The sequence below is a fragment of the Crotalus tigris genome, unplaced genomic scaffold, assembly GCF_016545835.1.
Source record: "Crotalus tigris isolate CLP2741 ecotype Arizona unplaced genomic scaffold, ASM1654583v1 scf7180000023732.544635, whole genome shotgun sequence".
NCBI classification, from domain to species: Eukaryota; Metazoa; Chordata; class Lepidosauria; order Squamata; family Viperidae; genus Crotalus; species Crotalus tigris.
In genome coordinates, this window is record NW_024100146.1 from 235,709 (window position 1) to 257,136 (window position 21,428).

The following is a 21,428-nucleotide window of genomic DNA, read 5'->3' on the forward strand; positions in this document are numbered from 1 at the left end:
CAGCCCATTTCAGAGCCAGTCCAAAAGCAAAGAGAATGGTTCTTACTCCATCAATTGCTATCAGGCTTCATTCCAAAGAACCTCTGCACAGACTCTGGACAAACTGATATCCGGGACTGAAAAAGCAGCAATGGGAGTGAAGGCCTGTTCAAAGGAGGAGGAAGAAGGAGAAAGTGGGAGAAGCCTAAGGGAGACCTCCTCTATCATCCTGTAAGCACCGACTGAAGCTGATGCCCTGTTCCATGCCCAAGAGAGACCTCCTGCATCACCTTGCAAGTGGAGGGGAAAGCAGGCGATCTGGACATGCATCATGGTGGCAGCAAACAGAGGGGGGGCCTGCCTCCACTTGCTGCCACCATGCATCATATCTGGATCGCCTGTCTTCCTCCTGCCTCTGCTTGCAGAGTGATGGAGGAAGTCTCCCTTGGGCATGGACAGGACATCAGCTTCAGTTGGTGCTTTGGAGAATCTCCTCCATCACCCTGAGGAGTGTGGGAGTAGCAAGACCTGAATGGCTGAAGGGAGGAGCCGAGAGAAAACACCTCAGCATCAGATTGAAAAAAAACTGGAAAAATTGGAGACGGGAAGGCCAGGAGTGGCAACTCACATTTATCATGACCGGTTCGCTAAACTCAACAAAAAAATAGGTATCAGTTCAGCCGAACTGGTGAGAACCAGCTGAATCCCACCACTGTGTGTATGTATTCATCAGCTACTGTTGTTCCTCCTATTTAAAAGATGAAAGAACGACAATTAAATTGCAAAAGGTGTAAACTTTAGATGATTAATGCTAGAAGGAATCTTAGTCAACTGGAACAATACAAGATATTGATTGGATTTATTTTGGAAGGCAGAAGAGCTTGACAAAAGAAAAAGAGCATTACTGGATGAAAGAGTACAACATCAACAAGAGGTTAGAAAAGGCCAAAAACTGACAGAACAAACAACAGAGGAAACAATTACACAAAAGAAGAAGAGAAAAAGAAGCCAGATCAAGAGAGTGAGGAAACAGCAAGAGAGCAAAGGACTACGAGATCTACAAGACCTAAATATAAGTAAACAAAATGGAGAAGGAAAACAGATTTTTTTCAATGAATATAAATGGACTGAATTCCCCATCAAAACACAACAGAATCTTTAAAAAATTGCAGAAATTAAATATTGATATAATTTGTCTGCAAGAGACACATAAAAAACAATACTGTAAACGTTTGTTGTTGTCAGCACAACAACAATAAAAAGAGGAGTAGCTGTATACATTAAAGAGACAATAGATTCTAAAATGATTTATTCAGATGAAGGGAGAATTGTGATGGTAGAAATATTTTTACATCAAAAACAGGTACTTTTGGTAGTAATATATGCACCAAACAATAAAGAAGAATTTTATCAAAATCTTCATAGAAAAATAACAGAATTTGAATATCAAAACATTTGCCTAGTAGGGGATTTTAATACAATAGCAGATGGGACATTAGACTATAAAAGTAGCAAAACAGGAAAATGAGGAAGCAAAAGATTATCTAACATCTTTTTTTAACGTGATAGAGGAAATTGTATACAAGATACTTGGAGAGAAACTAATCCAGAAAAACTACAATATGCATTCTACTCGAATAGCCATAAATCTTGTTCCAGAATTGACATGATTTGGATGACACCTGAATTAAGAATTAATATGCAGGAGATTGAGATAGAATTAGACACTTGGGCAGACCATAATCCTGTAATGATGTGGAAAGGAATACAAAAAAATTAAGATGGACCTTGAACCAATCCATATTAAAAGAGAAAGAATCTGGACTCCCAGTTGTCTTCTGCATGCAATTTTGCACTGCTGGGAACTCTAAAAAGGGTCAAAAGTCACCCTGGAGAGGTGACAAAGAAGAAGGAGACCCTCATTGATTGCAGAGGGACAGTGGCCCTTCTGTTTGATCTGAGGAAGCCCTCCAAACCGGCAGGAGAAAGACTAGCTACATTCGTGTACCCAGTCAGAAGCTGCTGACAACCAAAGAAAATAAGCACTAATGATCAACTTTTGAGCAACATGGATGAAACTGGGTGGGACTCTATCTTCTCTTTATAACTTAAAGACGTTTTCCTGAAAAAAACCACCCAAAGCAAAGAATCCTCCCCTATGAGAGAGGGAAAGGGAATTTCTGCCCCATTCCCTCAGGGGGAAAAAAGCGGCGAACTAACTGCTTGGGGGAAAATGGAGAAAATTATAAGATTAATTTGGAATCAATATAGATATAGAGCCTTGAAATTTGGGGACTAAAAGTGCTTTTGAGACTTTTTTTTAGAGAAGAGACTTGAAAAGCTTGCAATATAAGTTTAAAGCTGGAAGAAGGCATTAATGACATCTAGTGGTGAACCACAGAACTACAATTTATTGTGCTTAAAGGAAATTTGGCCAGAAGCCCAGACTCAGATAAGACTTTGGGTGCCCTTGGAAACTTTCACTTTTGAAGACTGCAGCTGGAGAAGGAAAAAAAACTCTTGGGCTGCTTATCTGCATGGCAGAGTCAATAAACTATTTTGAAATTGGCCTGCTTGGATTATGAATATAAATTCTAACTGACTTTTAGAGCTGTGTCATGGAATTATTTGTCTGTAGAAGAAACAGGCATAACTGATTGAGATGATGGAACACTTTGGATTATAAACTTTTGATTGATGAATAACTTTTAATTGTTTCTTTTCTCACTGGACAGAAAGGATATGTTTTTCATTGGACAGAAAAACATGGACTTTGCTTATATTTGTTTAGAGAAGGCCTAAGGATGGACTAATAGGCTGGCTAGATAATTTGGAGTTCAAATGACAATTGACTGAAACTTTTTAAATCTCAAAATAGATTGAACTATAAAGACCACATACAAAAATAAAATGGATGTTCCACACTTAGTCTTAAATGGTAAAAAAAACCATCTCTAACATTTGTTGCCAAAACCTCTAGCTTCACATACCAACAAAAAATGTTAATAAATCTCAGAAAGAAATTCTTTCTATGTTGAAATCAATAAAAAGAGACAATTGTCTTAACTCATGATGAGACTAAAAATAACGCAAAGGAGATAAAATAACTACTTTCTAATCTAAACTTACAAATTCAGAAAATGACTATAAAGAAGGAACCAGTAACCCAGAAAATAGAAGGAAAATTAGAGGAAGCAGATCCAAAGATGGAAGACCTAAAGGAAGGAATTAACAGACAGACTCAGACAAATGAAGAATTAGAAGATGCAGCGATAATACCGGAAATGGAAAAGATATCTTACTTGTCAAGATCTCAGAACATATTTGAGGATAAGGAAGAAGAGCTGATTGAATGGAAGATAAAGCTGTCAGGAGAATTGTGGAAAATTGGAGAAAAGGGGAGGCTGTTTAATGAATATAGATAGGCTGAGTGTTTAATCAAATTGTCTTTCTTACTTCAAACAATGTACACAAAAATAGGACTCAAATGCATTGACTTGGAAAGTTAGTTGGCAAAGGAAGAAAGCCAGAGTAAGACTGAAGAAAATAGAGGTTTTGACCCATTAGATGGGACATTATATTATTCACCACCTTCATCAATGATTTGGGCGAGGGGATAGATAGGGAAATCATCAAATTTGCAACCAAGCTGGCAGAAATAGCCAACACTCCAGAAGACAGGTTTAAGATACAGAGGGGGGACATGATAGCAGTATTCCAATATCTCAGGGGCTGCCACAAAGAAGAGGGAGTCAAGCTATTTTCCAAGGCACCTGAAGGCAGGACAAGAAGCAATGGATGGAAACTAATCAAGGAGAGAAGCAACCTAGAACTAAGGAGAAACTTCCTGACAGTTAGAACAATTAACCTATGGAAAAACCTGCCTCCAGAAGTGGTGAATGCTCTAACACTGAAAATTTTTAAGAAGAGACTGGACAGCCATTTGTCTGAAATGGTATAGGGTTTCCTGCCTGAGCAGGGGGTTGGACTAGATGACCTCCAATGTCCCTTCCAACTTTATTATTATTATTATTATTATTATTATTATTATTATTATTATTATTATTATTATTATCAATCATCGCACAGTCAGCCAGATGTTCAGACTGGATTTGGCATTTTGTCTACCTATCGAGTCCTTACCCAGGACCTGGGATAGGCAGAAGTAGATGTTTGATGGTATTATAGGTATCGTCGCAGGATGGAAGCAGTTCCTAATAAGGCCGCCTTTTGCAATTGACTAATAGCGAATTTGTCAATGCCAATGGTGTTCAAGTGGTGCTCCAGTTGTTTTGGGATTGCACCCAAGGAGCCTATGACTATTGGTACTACCCTTGCTTGCTTTTGCCACAGTCTTTCTATTTCTATTTGTAGGTCTTTGTATTTTGTTATCTTCTCCAGTTCTTTCTCTTCTATTCTGCTGTCTCCAGGCACTGCCACGTCCACTATCCAGACTTTTTTGTCTTTCTTATCGACAATTGTTAAGTCTGGGGTGTTATGTTGCAGGTGCTTGTCTGTTTGAATTCTGAAGTCCCAGAGCAGTTTAATTTTATCATTTTCTATGACTTTCTCTATTTTATGATCCCACCAGTTTTTGCTTACAGGCAAATGATATTTTTTGCAGATCTTCCAATGCACCATTGTTGCTACTTTGTCATGCCGCTGCTTGTAATCAGTCTGTGCAATCTTCTTGCAACAGCTTACCAAGTGGTCCACTGTTTCTTCAGCTTCTTTGCATAGGCGGCACTTACTGTCTGTTGCTGTCTTCTCAATTTTGACTTTGTATGCATTTGTCCTTAAGGCTTGGTCTTGTGCAGCCAGAATTAGTCCCTCGGTCTCTTTCTTCAATTTTCCTGCTCTTAGCCATTGCCAGGTTTTATTATTATCTGCTTTCCCAGCTATTTTTTTCATGTATTGGCCATGTAGTGCTTTGTCTTCCCATGCCTCTATTCTGTTCTTCATTTGGTCTTTCTTGTAGGCCAGTTTGGTCTCTCCAGTAGTTAGTAAGCCTTCCTGATATACTAATTTCAGTGCATCTTCATCATTGTTCTTCAGATATTCTTCCAAAGCCATTTTTTCTTCTTCAACCATCTGATGTACTTGTAGCATTCCACGCCCACCTATTTGCCTTGGTAGATAAAGTCTATCAATGTCACTGCGTGGATGAAGGGCATGATTCATTGTCATTATTTTTCTGGTCTGCCTATCCATTGCTTTTAGTTCTGCTTGAGTCCAGTCCACTATTCCAGCTGTGTACCTAATGACTGGGATTGCCCAGGTGTTGATTGCCTTTATGGTATTTCCTCCATTGAGTTTGGACTTTAAGATCTTCTTCACTCTCTTGATGTATTCACCTCTAATCTTTTTCTTGACTTCAGTGTGCTTGATGTTGTCAGCTTGAAGGATACCCAAGTATTTGTAGTACTCTTCCTCATCCAGACTCTTAATGTTATTTTCGTGGGGCATCTTGATTCCTTCAGTTTTCACTATTTTTCCTTGTTTGATAGTAAGTGTGGCACATTTGTCCAAGCCAAACTCCATTACAATATCTTGGCTATATATACGGACAGTGTTGAGCAGCGATTCTATTTCAGATGATGTTTTTCCATACAGCTTCAGATCATCCATGTAAAGGAGGTGGGATAGTCTAGCAGATGTTTTTGATGTTTGATAACCATGTCCTGAGTTATTCAGTATTGTTGACAGAGGAAACAGTGCAATAACAAATAGTAATGGTGATAATGAATCTCCTTGAAATATTCCTCTCTTGATATTAACCTCTCCCAGCTTTTCACCATTGATCTGCAACTGTGTCTTCCATTGTGCCATCGATTTTTGCACAAATTTTCTGATGTTTCTACTTACTCCTGTTATTTCTAGGCACTTGATTATCCAATCATGTGGCAGAGAGTCAAATGCCTTTTTGTAGTCAATCCATGCCACATTCAGGTTGGTCTTCCTTCTCTTGCAGTTTTCCAAGATCATTTTGTCTATTAGGAGTTGATCTTTTGTTCCTCTGCTATTGGGGCGGTTTCCTTTCTGCTCAGGTGGAAAGAGATTGTTTTCAACTAGATGCTGTTGTACTGCATCAGCTACCACACCAGTTAGTAATTTGAAAGTTGTTGGTAAGCAGGTAATTGGCCTGTAGTTACCTGGTGTTGCCCCTTTTGCTGGATTTTTCATTATTAGGTAGGTTTTCCCAGTTGTTAGCCACTTTTCAATTTCTCCTCCTTGTAATATATTGTTGAATTGCTTGGCAATGAGTGGGTGTATAACAGTTAGATGTTTCAACCAAAACCCATGCAGTTCATCTTCACCTGGTGCTGACCAATTTTTGATTTTCTTTGCTCTTTTTTCTACCATTTTTGTTGTTATTACTAGTTCTTTCATTTCAACTTCTGTTTTATTTGCATCCACCTCTTTTAACCAAGCCGCATCCTTGTTGTATTTCTTTGGGTTATCCCATATCTGCTTCCAGAACTGCACTGTTTCTTCCTTGTCAGGTACTGACTGATTCCTTGCAGTTTCTCCATTGATGGATTGGTAGAAACGTTTCTGATTGGATTGAAATTGGAGGTTCTGCCTATAGTTTGCAATTCGAGCTTCATATCTACTGATTTTCCTGGCTATAGCTGTTATTTGTTGCTTTATTATTTCCAGTGCTTCCTTGATCTTCCTTGTTTCTAAGTGGTATTTCTTGATTAGGTATTCTTTGGTCTTCTTGTTCTTCAGCTTCTTTTCTTTCATCTGTTCTAGCTTGCTTGCATGTGATCTTAACTTGCTGATCTTATTTTCTAGTCTAACCTTCCATTTTTCTGGTGCACTGTTTGTTTGTTTTTCTTTTTTGTTGATTTTACATCCCAGGTATTCTGTTATAACTGCAGCTGTGCTGTACATTAGTTGGTTTGTTTCTTGCAGTGAATTGGTGCTTATACTTGCTATTGCAGTATTTGCATCTTTTAATGCTTGTGCTAGCTGTTTCTTTGGAACAAGCTTCAATGCAGGCAGCCTTATTCTGTTGTTTTTGTGCTGTTCTAGATGCTCAGTTATTCTTTGTTTCAATTCTTTTATTTCTTTAGTTAGAGGGTTTTGTTCTTCCTGAGGAAGAGGTGCCTGGTTTCCAAATGAGAACAGTTGTATATCTCTACTGGATTCTTTCACTGCCAACTCCCCCTGGTTTGCCTCTACATTCTGAATTACTTCTTGTAAGGCTTTGATTTCTTTGCCCTGGGTAAACCTTTGCAGTTCGTCCAATTCTGTTTCTGTAAATACTTTATTTCGTGTTATAAATCGGCGTTGATCTGCTAGTCTCTGTTCTGTTATTTCTGATTCTGGATGTTGTTCTTTCCAGAATTGGTGCATTCGTTTTAGATATCCTCGCTTGTTGGACTTGATCTGTAGTAACAGATCATTATTTCTTTGTTTTCCATCACTGTGTATCTGCGACGGGTAAACACCTTTTCTTCCAGTAGTTCTGCAGCTGCTGGCCCTGGTTGCTCAGCCAACAGTCCTGAGTCCTGTAACCCATTTTTCACCAGATATCCAGGAACTCCAATATCTAGTGCGGACCTTGTTAACCCGGGCGACGTCCGAGCCGGTATGGCATTCTGAAATTTACGTCTCACCATATTTTTTATGGGAGAGACACTCTTTGTCTGACTCCTCTGATGAGACCTGTCCAGTATGGTTGAACCTCTGGCATAGCTCTCATCTTCCTCAGAGTACACAAGCCCCACAACCACGTCAAGGTAGTGCCTCACTGGGGGATTATTATTATTATTATTATTATTATTACTATTATTATTATTAAATATATGTTTGAACATGGCTAAGAAAATAGATAATTGTTAGAAATAAAAGTATTATTATAACTAGAAAGATAGGATTTATAACTAGAATACTATATTTTGGTATGAAAAGAGAAATATGAAAATACCAAGAGGATTTGAATAAGGGAAACTTTTGGTTACCCAAATATAATTTACTATGAGAAAACTATAAACAATAGAGACAGGATACTATATTATTAAACAGATGTTTGAATGTAGTTAAGAAAATAGATAACTGTTAGAAATAAAAGTATCATTATAACTAGAAGAATAGGATTTCTAACTAGAATATTATATTTTGTTATGAGATGAGAAATATGAAAATTCTAAAAGGGTTTGAATAAGGGAAGCTTTGGGTTACCCAAATATAATACATTATGAGAAAATTATAAGTGATAGAGATATTTTGAACACTGATGGGAAATTAATTTTTAAAAAGTGGGAAAAACAGGATACTGATGGAACAAATGGATTTTAAGCGCAAATGCAATTGAGATATGTTTTGGCTAGAAAAGATATTATAAATTGACATTATTGATATTATGTACAATACCAAAAAAATGTGATGAAGATATTTAATTGTATATGCATTAACAGTAACAAGAATTGTATTTGCCCAGTGTGGGAAAAATGCATACCACCGGAAGAAGAGAGGATCAAAGAAGCATTGGATGAAGTATTGGAACTAGACTGAGAAAGTTAATATGTACCACTGAATTACCAATGAACCCAGACAACATGTGGTTTATTAAGTATTTATGATTGTAAAATTAGAAAATTATTAAAATGTTTACCAAAAAAAGGGAATTTATAGAATTAGCAACAAAAGAAATGGAGCTCTTTTTTTAAAGAAAATAAAAAAGAAGATACAACATTACAAAATGTATGGAATACAGCCAAAGCATAGTTTAGAGATGTAGCTATAACATACATTGTGAAAAAAACAAAGAAAAAAATACAACAATATATACTGCTAAAGGAAGAATTTAAAAAACTAGAATTAGAACTACAAATAAATCCACAAAAGAAAATACTGAAAAGACTAATGGAAACAATAAAACATAAATTAAATTTAATAGAATCAAAAAATTGATACAGCAAATTAAAAACGCAAAACTTTTTGAAAATGCAAATAAACCAGGAAGATAGCTAGCTTACAAACTTAAAAAACAGGAGAAAAAATTGATAAGCAACTTATTAGATGAAAAAGGCTGTCTACAATTTAAAAATGAAGCAATAAAAAGGTAACTAAAGAATATTACGAGAATCTGTATGATATAGAAGAAATTTCATGGGAGAAAATGATTCAATATGTGGAAAAAATTATTTACCAATGTAGCACCACCCCCATAGGGACCGTTTAAGTCCGTGCCCTCCGAACCTCCCCTCCAAATGGCTGCCAGTCCAAGGAGGTCTCTCACGTTGGCACCACTGCCTAACAGGGCACATAATATGCTGGTATTCAGTCACAATCGGCAGCCACACACATGGGGCGGTGATGGTTGCTCTCTCTCAAGAGTGTCTCACATGGGATGATGGTGTTTGATCTCAGGCAATAAGAACTTACAGGGAAGATGGTAGTCAATCTCTAATGGCAACAACTTGCCCAGAATGATGTTAATCAGCCTCTGGTGACAGCAACTTGGCTAGAACAATGGTAGCCAGTCTCTGGTGGCAACAATTTGCCCAGGACGATGTTAATCCATCTTTGATGATAACAACTTGCCTAGAATGGTGGCAATCAATCTCTGGCACTGGCAGAAGCTTCCCTTGTCTACTCTCCTCGGTCCTCTCTGACCTCACTCCATATAATCCCTTTTTATTTCTCCTAGCTGATCCTATAAAAAAAACCCTTCCCTCCCACTAAAATCCTAACTCTCTCTTTGCCTAACTTTAGACCTGCCCATCCAGCTAACATTTGGACCCTCTATTGCTGGATATACAGAGACTTTTGACACCTTGGCCATTGTGTGTACTCACCCCCCAGGAACTAGTCAGGGCTCATTGATTGTGGGAACAAATACCAATTTAGTTCGGTATTTGCTCGCTCCAATTGTCCCAACAGGGAATGACTTGGCCATAGGGAGTTTGCACCCCACAGTGCAGACAGTATATCGACACTTGGTGCAGGAGCAACAGGCCCCAGCAGAGGGGTGAGGCAATTGTGGAAATTAGATCAAACGAAGACGATATTACAACCAGAGGAGATGGTGTGTTTGCGGGCCTCAGTTAGATTAAACTGGGAACAGCCGGCCCCTTACCTCATCCTCGAATCTGATCCTAGAAGGCAGAATAACAGAGTGGAAGTAATTTCAGAGGTCTTCTCTACAAAGGCTCTATAGCAGGCCAGAAGACTGATTTCTGTTGGAGTCCGGAATATTACAAACCCCCCTGTGAGATTGAGAGATCGGATGTTGTTGGAGCAGGTGAGTCCAGCCAGCTCAATTGTGCATCCTGATACTTGGGAAAAGACTGAGATGAAGTTTTAATAGATCAGTTTTATTCTAAGATCATGTAGCTTCCCCAAGAGTGGTGAGAGAGAGCTAGAGACCAGCTTTGGAGGTGGCAACATCTGTTCTCAAAAGATGAGTTTGATGTGAGTTGTGCTAGGAGCGCTCAACATGTAATCCGTTTGCAGGAAGATAAAACTTAAGTTGGAAAAATGGAAAAACTTGCAACTGTCGATGTTAGGAAAAATTGCTATGGTGAAAATGAATATATTACCAAAAATATTGTTTTTATTTCAAATGATACCAATAAAACTGGAGAAAAAAATTATTTGAAGACTTAAATTCTCTAATTTTAAAATTTATTTGGCAAGGAAAGTGTGGGAAATCAGCCCCCTAGAGAAGGAAATATTAAAAGGGCAGAAAAATATATTTTCTCAAAAGGATTTTAAAAGCAGAAACCAACCCTGCCCCCGGGTCTCCCTCCCCCAAGCAGAAGCCAGCTCTGTACAAATGCAGATGTAAACCATCAGGAAAGTTGGAGCTAGAAGCTTAGGAAGACAAAGACCTAAAATCTGCTTACCCCATCTGAGATAGGACATGGTAGGATTAACTCACAAAGGCCAAAGGGCACACCCAGGTCAGAATACGTGACACAGGAAATACAAAGCCTAAAACAGGAATAGGAAACAAACAAAAGGCTTCAGAGGGTATAAAAACCTACAACCCACATGTGTTCAGCCCTTCTTTTCTCTCCTCTTTCCTGCCAGAACCATCTTTTGGTCTGGCTCTTCAATAAACTGCAACCTTCTTTTTAAAGCAGTTGCTATATTGTTTATTGGATGAACCAAAAGAAACAAAAGAAACCTAGAATTAAATTGAAAATGTTACAAGAACCTAAGGAAAATAGAGGTTTTGGCTTGCCAGAGTGGGTTTTATATTATCAAGTATCAGTACTAATGTGGATAAAAGAATGGATAACTCTCAGAAATAAAAGATAGTTGTATTTCAGGGGCATTAAACTCATTTTCATTGAGGACTGCATCAGCATTGTGGTTGTCCTTGGGGGGCTGGGTGGGTGTGGCCAGGGTGGGTGTGGCCTACTGAGTGAGCATGTCTGGGGAGGTATGGCCCACTAAGTGGGCGTGGCCAGCTCGACATTGCTCACATCAGGGGGGCCTGCGGGGGCCTGGGCAGGACTAGGGCAGATCCGAGGGTCTGCAGCAGAGCTGGGTGGGACCAGGAGGAGCCTCACTGTCCCTCTCAGGCCATGCAGAGGGAATGGACAGTGGTGCAGGCTGCCCAGAGCCCAGGGCAGCAGAGGTCAAACGCCCAGCCTGGCCTCGAGCTCCCACGGCACCTAACCCACTTCCCCTTACCTCCTTCTCAAAGTTGCTGCTGCTTTGCTTGCTCTCCTTAGCCAGGTTGCTCATGGTGGGTGCAGAGGGGCAAAGTGAGTGGGTCAGAGGGAGGTCCACTCCCTCTCCATGCGAGGAGACCCGGCTTTGTAACCAAAGCATCCTTAGCGATAGGATGGGAGACCTCCAGGATAGGCCAGGAGGAGGAGGTGGCAAGGGGATGGCAAAAGGGCATAAGGCAGGACTTCCCTCAGACCCTCCCTCCCTCTCATTCCTATCTTCTTCCTTCTCTTCCTTCTCCTCCTTCCTTCCTTCCTTCCTTCCTTCCTTCCTTCCTTCCTTCCTTCCTAACAGAGTGACAGGAAAATATTTGAGATGAGAGGCAGAGAAAAACAGGCAAGTAGCATAGCTGGGGAGGTGCCACTCTTCATGAGGAATGAACAAATGCATCATAGCCTAGAAGTGGCCAGTAAATGGCCCTCGCCTATTTCACATATCCGGCTTGTTGGGCTCTGAGGGAGGAGGCCTGCGAGCAGCATGAGAATCAACATTACCTGCCTCCTCACACCCTGACAAGCATTGCACCACCTGGCCCAGCCTATGGGCGCTTTGAGGAGAGCAACCCACTGCCTGCCAAAACTGTGCCAACCGAGTTATAAGTCATGTCCCTTCAAATATATTATGGGAAAAATAAAATTTATAAATATTTTCAAAACCACTATATTAGAAATGCATTATTACTAACGGGAAAAATAAAATGTAAAATATACTTGAACATTCCAGGATGGCTTTCAACAATGGAAGCATTTGTACTCCAAATTTAGTCAGTCTTGAGAAAATATGGACATATAAAAATATTCTAAACTCTGAATAGAATTTAAATTCTAAACAAGAGATGGAAAATCAGGCTATTTATCTGTCATGGTTGGCATATTTACAAATGCAATTGAAATATGATAAAGATGTTAAATTGTACAGATTTTATAAAGAGCAGACCTTGTTTGATCAGATATTATTAACCTCTGATGAGAAACTAATTAAGAAAATATATAACTTTTTTATAACATTTTATTAATTTTCCAGTTTTACATTTAAGTATTTAAAAAGCAACATGGTGACTGGGTTAATCAATAGTTTGATAACAAAATCTTTAGTGCAAATCTCAGGTTACAACATCAGATATTTCTTCTCTTTTTCCCTTAACATTTACTGTCTTGTATTCAAGCTAGTACAATTCTAGTTATATCAACTTAATAAAAACATCATTATTACATTTATCAATACATTTTTAGCTTATACATATCTTAATTACATTCAATCTTCATAAACAATCCATATCCTGTTATTAATTTTTGCCCACTTTTAATTTCTCATCAATATTCCAATTTAACCTTTAATATGTATAATTTTCAGGCTTTGGGTAACCAAGATTTCCCTTATCTCAATTCATAACAAAATATAATATCCAAAATACACATTATATCTATTTGAATATAATCTTGTTCTATTTCCTAAAAAATATCTGTTTCCCACCATATTAAATTATCTATTTAATAATACATTATCCCCTTTAATAAATCAAAATCATTATGTATATTACCTGGGTTAATCAATAAATAAACATATTCATGATAATTCATTTTCTTTTCCCTTTTAGGTCTAATTTTTAAATATTAAACAGATAAAATCCTTAATTTCAACTAATTTGCAAGTATTTTAAATCTAATAATCAAAATTCCCCTTATCTCAACATCTCCCCTTAACTGTCTAATTAATAATATGAAATCCCTTCTAGTAAGTCAAAACCCCCAATTTTCTTCAACCTTATTCTGGCTTTCTTCCTTTGCCAACTAGGCTTCTACATCAGTGCTTTTAGATCATCAAGTAGATCTCCCTCTATTATTGTATATGTTATTTGAAATGAAGGAGACCATTTAATTGCCAGTTTTCTGAAAGGACTAGCCCATTTGTATCCGTTAAATTGTCTCCCTGTTATTCCAGTTCCCCATGTTTGCTCTGATATATTTGTCTTCCATTCAATCTGTTCTTTCTCAAATTTCTTCTAAATTATATAGAAAGTCATTTCCATTTTCAGTGTTGTCACACTTCCTTTTCTGGATTTTCCATCAGCTGTATTTGTTGGTCAATTGAGTCCTCTGTCTTAGTATTTGATTGTCCCACTTCTTCTTTTATCTTCTACATTGCTGGTTCTTTGGTTGTAGTCAAAGTTTGGATTTGTGTATCTAAGCTGGCATCTTTATCTTTTATATTAGATCTCATTCTATCACAAGCTAAGAGAATGGTTTCATATATTGCTTTCAACATGGAAAGAATTTTTTCCTGGTCTTCATCCAACTCTTTCACATGTTGATAAATAGTCTTTCTAGTAAAAGTTGTTTGTCAAACAAAATTTTATAATCCAAGGTATTTCAACATTTCAGATAACCTTTTCCAGGGTCCCCCAGTGAAGAGAAATCAGACATGGAAGATAAAGCTCACCTTCCAAATGTCCATGGTGACTGCGTCGGCAAACCTGAGGTCAAGAAAATGTATAATGTTTTATTGAATTATAAATTGACAATGTCATCCTCTTACAAAGAAAACTTATATAAAATATTTTATAGATGGCACTTGCCACCACCAAGACTAGCAAAAATGTTTAAAAATATATCAGATAGATGTTGGAAATGTAATCACGTCAGGTACTTATTACCATGTATGGTGGACACGTATTAAAGCAAAGAGATATTGGACAAAAATACATACTTGGCTAGGAAAAAACATGTAGATTTTAAACCTGAACTTTTTAAATTAGGTATAATGCCAGAAAAGCTTGATAAATAAATTATATACTTGATTTTACATGTCATAACAGCAGCAAGAATCATATTTACACAATATTGGAAAAATAATTTTAAAAATATTAGATTGTGTGGAAATGGACAGACTTACTCTGAGGTTGAAAGAAAAAGAAGAAACAGAATATTTTCAAACTTGGGACTTATTTTATCAATGGCTAGAGAAAAGAATAAGGGATTAGGAATTCAATTTGTATTTTGTTGTTGTTAGTTGCGAAGACGTGTCCGACCCATTGTGATGCCATGGACAATGTTCCTCCAGGCCTTCCTGTCCTCTATCATCTTCTGGAGTCCATTTAAGCTCACGCCTACTGCTTCAGTGACTCCATCCAACCACCTCATTCTCTGTCATCTGCTTCTTCTATTGCCCTCAATCTTTCCAGCATTAGGCCCTTCTCCAGTGAGTCGTTCCTTCTCATTAGGTGGCCAAAGTACTTAAGTTTCAACTTCAGGATCTGGCCTTTTAAAGAGCAGTCAGGGTTGATCTCTTCTAGGACTTACTGATTTGATCACCTTGCAGTCCAGGGGACTCGCAGGAGTCTTCTCCAGCACCATAGTTCAAAGGTCTCAATTCTTTTGTGCTCAGTCTTTGTTATGGTCCAACTTTCACAGCCATACATTGCAACTAGGAAAACCATGGCCTGGACTATATGCACTTTTGTTGGCAGGGTGATGTCTCTGCTTTTTAGTATGCTGTCTAGATTTGCCATAGCTTTCCTCCCCAGGAGCAAGCATCTTTTAATTTCTTGGCTGCAGTCCCTATCTGTGGTGATCTTGGAGCCCTGGAAGATAAAATCTGTCACTACCTCCATTTCTTCCCCATCTATTTGCCACGAATTGAGAGGGCTGGATGCCATAATCTTGGTTTTCTTAATGAACTTGCCACAGTTTGTTGTGATCCATACAATCAAAGGCTTTAGCATAGTCAATGAAGCAGAAGTAGATGTTTTTCTGGAACTCCCTAGCTTTCTCCATGATCCAGCGTATGTTGGCAATTTGATCTCTAGTTCCTCTGCCTCTTCGAAATCCTGCCTGTACTTCTGGAAGTTCTTGATCCACATACTGCTGGAATCTAGCTTGTAGGATTTTAAGCATAACTTTACCTGCGTGTGAAATGAGTGCAGTGGTGCGATAGTTTGAGCATTCTTTGGCATTGTTTTTCTTTGAAATTGGAATGTAAATTGACCTTTTCCATCCTGTGGCCACTGTTGAGTTTTCCAAATTTGCTGGCAAATTGAGTGTAGCACTTTTACTGCATCGTCTTTTAAGATTTTGAATAGCTCAGCTGGAATACTGTCACCTCCACTAGCTTTGTTGTTGCTCAGCTTTCCTAAGGCCCATTTCACATCACATTCTAGGATGTCTGGCTCGAGGTCAGTGACCACCCCATCGTGGTTATCAGGGATGCTAAGCTCATTCTTGTATAGTTCTTCTGTATAATTTTGCCATCTCTTCTTAATCTTTTCTGCCTCTGTTAGATCCCTGTCATTTTGGTCCTTTATCAGTCCCATCTTTTCATGAAACATTCCCTTTTTATCTCCAATTTTCTTGAAGAGATCTCTGGTTGTCCCTATTCTATTGTTTTTTTCTATTCTTTGCACTTCATTTAATAGGGCATTCTTATCTCTTCTGGCTATTCTCTGGAATTCTGCATTCAATTGGGTGTATCTTTCTCTTTCTCCCTTGCCTTTCTTCTTTCCCTTCTTTCCTCAGCTATTTGCAAAGCTTTCTCAGACAGCCATTTTGCTTTCTTGCATTTCTTTTTCTTTGGGATGGTTTTAGTTGCTACGTCTTGTACAATGTTGTGAACCTCTGTCCATAGTTCTTCAGGCACTCTGTCTATCAGATTTAATTCCTTAAATCTATTTGTCACCTCTACTGTGTATTCATCAGGGATATGATTTAGTTCATACCTGAGTGGCCTACTGTTTTTCCCTACTTTCTTCAATTTAAGCCTAAATTTTGCAACAAGAAGCTCATGATCTGAGCCACAGTCAGCTCCTGGTCTTGTTTTTACTGACTGTATAGAGCTTCTCCATCTTTGGCTACAGAGCACATGATCAATCTGATTTCTATGTTGACCATCTGGTGATGTCCATGTGTAGAACCGCCTCTTGGGTTGTTGGAAAAGAATGTTTGCTATGACCATCATATTCTCTTGACAAAATTCTATAAGCCTGTACCTTGCTTCATTTTGTACTCCAAGGCCAAACTTGCCTGTTATTCCAGTTATCTTTTGGCTTCCTACTTTAACATTCCAATCCCCCATGATGATAAGGACATCATTTTTTGGTGTTGATTCTATAGGGCTTCATAGGGTCAATTTCATCCTCTTCCGCACCAGTGGTTGGGGCACAGACTTGGACTACTGTGATATTGAATGGTTTGCCTTGGATTCGCATTGAGATCATTCTGTCACTTTGGGGATTGTATCCTAGTATTGCTTTTCCTACTCTTTTATTGATTATGAAGACTACTCCATTTCTTCTGAGAGATTCTTGTCCACGGTAATATACCTGATGGTCCTCTGAATTAAATTCACCCATTCCTGTCCATTTTAGTTCACTGATTCCTAAGATGTTGATGTTCAGTCTCGTCATCTCTTGTTTGACCACGTCCAGTTTGCCTTGATTCATGGATCTTGCATTCCAGGTTCCTATGGAGAAAAGATCTCTACAGCATTGGACTTTCCTTTCACCACCCGATACAACCACAGCTGAGCATCCTTTCAGCTTTGGCACAGTTGCTTCACTCTTTCTGGCACTACTAGTAGTAGTCCTCTGCTCTTCCTCAGTAGTATATTGCACACCTTCCGACCTGAAGGGCTCATCTTCCAGCATCATATCTTTTTGCCTTTTGGTACTGTCCATGGGGTTTTCATGGCAAAGATACTTGGAGTGGGTTGCCATTTCCTTCTCCAGTGGATCACATTTTGTCAGAACTCTCTGCCGTGACCTGTCTGTCTTGGATGGCCCTGCACGGCATAGCTCATAGCTTCATTGAGTTACACAAGCCTCTTCACCACGACAAGGCAGTAATCCATGAAGGATAAATCTGTATTAGTGAATGATAAACTCAGACAACACTTTGTTGAATAAGTACTTTTGAATTGTACTAAAAAATCAATACAAATTCTTCAAAAAAAGGACAAACTTCTGCTGTCCTTTATGCAGCCACACCAAAGTAAATATTGAAATCATATCCATATGAGACAAGAGGAGAATATGGCATTTTGTGCTGACCAAAGGTGAAGTAACAGTTACCTTTAAAACAAAACATGTGGAGTGTGCACATAAAATTATGCATTTCCTAAGCAATAAGCAAATCAAATGAAAATCATTAAAATGTAAACACACTCTTCCTAGTCATCATTTGACAAAAATATTTTATTAAACAACGAACATAAATCTGTAAACCATCTCTCTAACTGAAGCATATGAGTCCATTACGTTCTGATTGCCAGGTCTTCACTTTGGATTCAGTGATACCAATCCAAATTCCAGCTTCAATTCCATGACAAAAGCAATAAAACCCTATTAAGCAAAGGCATTAATAGTAACAAAGCTGACTGTATCCATATCCTTTTGGGGAAGATTAGAAGCAACAAGAATATTACAGAGACACAAATTTTAAAAAATGCTTTTTTATGACTGTTTTTAGTTCTGAAATCTGCTCCTTACCAAAGCAGAAGCCTTTGGCACTCAGGGCAATTACTGTATCTCTTCAACATTCAATGCTCCTTGATTGTGATAGCAGTGCAATGATGGCATTTCATTTATGGATCTGGTCTCAGATGGCATCTCCATTTCAGTGTGTTGTCCCAAAAGAGATTTCAAAATCAAATGAGTTGCTTACAAAGAGATATTAATGTCAAAGAATGGAACATGTTTATTACTCATGTAATTTAGATGATATAAACTCACAACCAATAAGGAGATTCATGTTCACTAAAACTTGCATAAACTTCCATTTGCATGAAATTTGATCAGATTAGATCCATCACTGCAGTAGAAATAAAATATCTTTTTTTAAATATTTTATTGGTTTTCCAGTTTTACATTTGAGTATTTGGAAGGCAACATGGTGATTGGGTTAATCAATAGTTCAATATCAAATCTTTAGAACATATCTCAGATTACATCATCAAATTTATTTTTCTTATTTCTTTTTTAGCTTATGCTGATTCTTTTTTCTTTTGTTTTTTTTCAGGTGAAGAGTGAGAGTGAAAGTAAAATGGCGTTTTGAAAGTGCTTTTTTTTTCTTATTTCCGGAAAGAAAAGACGGACTTAAATGAACTCTCTTTTAAGTTTCTTTTTCTTTTTTAAGTGCTTTGGAAGTTCCTTTTTTTTTTTTTTTGCACTCTCCCTGGTCTCTTTTTTTTTAATTTTAAGGATTTTAGTATTTTCTTTTTTAAGGAGAAGGAAAGAGAGAATAAGATTTTAAAAAAAAAAAATGGCTTCAAAGAGACAACCAGCTTCCATAGTCTCTAAGGTGGTTTCTTCTCCTGTAATTGCAACTGTACAACAACAACTTAAAGTTACACCACCGGTGCAGCAACCTAAGGCTACACCTCCATCTTCTCCTCCCCCTCCAGGTTTGTCTGCACCAGATATTAAAGATATAATGGGAAATGCTGTGTCCCAAATCAGGGAGGAAATGAAGCAACTTCTGGAACAGAGCAAGTCTGAAAGTAAAGAGGAAATGAAGGAGGAAATGAAGGAGCTTTTAGTGCAGAATAATACTATTCTGAGGCAAGACATAGTCTCAGCTTTATCAGGATTGGCTTCTGTGGTCGTGAAGTTGGACTCCAGAGTGGAAGAAGTTGAAGAGAAAGTAGATTTCCTTGAGTATAAATTTCAAGATATGGAAAAAAAGATGACATTCTCATGTCTCAGTATAGACAAATGGAATATGCTTTGAGAATCAGGGGTCTCAAAGAAGATAAGAATCAAGATCTGATGGAGATGGTCATTAATGATCTAGCTGTTGTTTTGAATACAGATAAAGATGAATTACGTAGAGAAGTGGAAAAAATTTACAGAGTTAACTCCTGGATTGCGAAATAAAAGAATCTGCCAAGAGATGTGGTGATTTACTTCACCAAGAGGTCTCTGCGTAATGAGATTATACAAGCTTTTTATAATAAGAGGTTCCAGATTGCTGCCCAAGATGTTATTATTCTAAAGGAAATCCCATCAAAAATTTTAAGAAATAGAAAAGATTTTGCTTTTTTAGCTAATGAACTTAAAACAAGATTGATGCCATTCAGATGGGAGATTCCGATGGGTATTGTTTTGAGCCATGCGGGGACACGATACAGACTTAATACGGTTGCCAAAGCTAAAGAATTCTATAACACGGTCCTGGGAGCAGGCTCATCTTCATCTATGATCCAGCAAGCTTTGGGCGGCAAGGAGGTGGAACAGCAGTCTGAAGGAAAATTACAGGTGGAATGACAGCGTCAAATAGAGGTCAAAGAGCAGAGAATGACCCGTGCAGCACATAAACGTAAGGAAAAGGAACAACAGAAGAAAGAAGCTAAAGAATCTTCTCATGAGAGTGTTTCAATGCCGGTGGGAGGAGCAAGACCCAAGAGCTCTGCAACACATCTTCAGTGGCAGATCTTCAGGCAGTCTTCTCCAGGCTCCTGGTTGAGGGAGATGGCAAAGTTCCTGACCTGGAATGCTAATGGTCTTAATTCCCTGCAGAAAAGAAAGAAAATCTTTCATTATCTAAAGCAACATAATAATGATATTATCTGCTTGCAGGAAACTCATATTTTACTTAAAGATCAAAAATATTTAGCTAATGCTCGCTTGGGATCTCACTTTGTATCTTTTGCCCCTGGAAAAAAAGGGGGTGTGGTTATTTATGTTAAGCAAAGTCTACCAGCTTGTCTGGTAGAATCAGATCCTCAAGGAAGATATGTTATGATTGAACTTCGCTTATATGGTAAGAAAATACTTATAGTGGGATTGTACGCACCAAACCAGCAACAGGAACAATTTTATAGATTATTACATCAGAAAATAACTTTGCTGGACTATAGGTCTGTGATATTAATGGGAGACTGGAATGGTGTTTTAGATACACAAAAGGATAAAAAAGGTTCTTCTACTTTTTTTAAACAGGTTAAATTACCTAAAGCTTTTTTTGATTTGAAAGAGGATTGGGAGTTGAGAGACTATTGGCGTGAACGTAACCAAGAGGAAAGAGACTTCACCTTTTTCTCAGATAGACACCAATCTTTTTCAAGGATTGATTTCTTCTTGATTACAACTGATTTATATAATAGGGTGAAGAACGTAAAAATTTTTCCTAGGTCATTGACGGATCATAGTCCAGTCTGGATGGAATTGGCTGCTGAAAAAGAGGAGAGGAGATCGTGGAGGGTGAATGAGAACTTATTTAAACAAGAAAAAAATGTTCAAAAATTAAAGGAGTGTTTAAAGGACTATTTTGCTTTAAATATGTATAAGGGAACATCAATGTCAATGGTATGGGATGCAGGTAAAGCCTTTATGCGTGGGATTTTGATAAAAATGAATAATGTTCATAGACAAAAGCAGACCCAGAAATGTAAAGAATTAGAAGATGAGATTAAGCTAAAAGAGAAGTCTTTGATTTTAAACCCTTCAGATGAAAAGGTTAAAGAAGCTATAAAGTTGTTAAAAACACAATTTAATATGTTGATGGCTGACCAAGCTGCAACTAATTTAATGTTTATGAAACAAAATACATTCTGTAATGCTAATAAACCAGGGAGATGGTTGGCCTATCAATTAAGAAAGAAACAGAGACAGAGAATTATAGATAAAATAAATTATAATCGTAAATTGGTCTACCAGAAAGAGTTGATTAAGAAATCTTTTCTAGATTATTATCAGAAATTATATAAGAGCACCAATGTACAAACTTTAGATATAAATAACTATTTAAGTAAGGCTAATTTTCCTA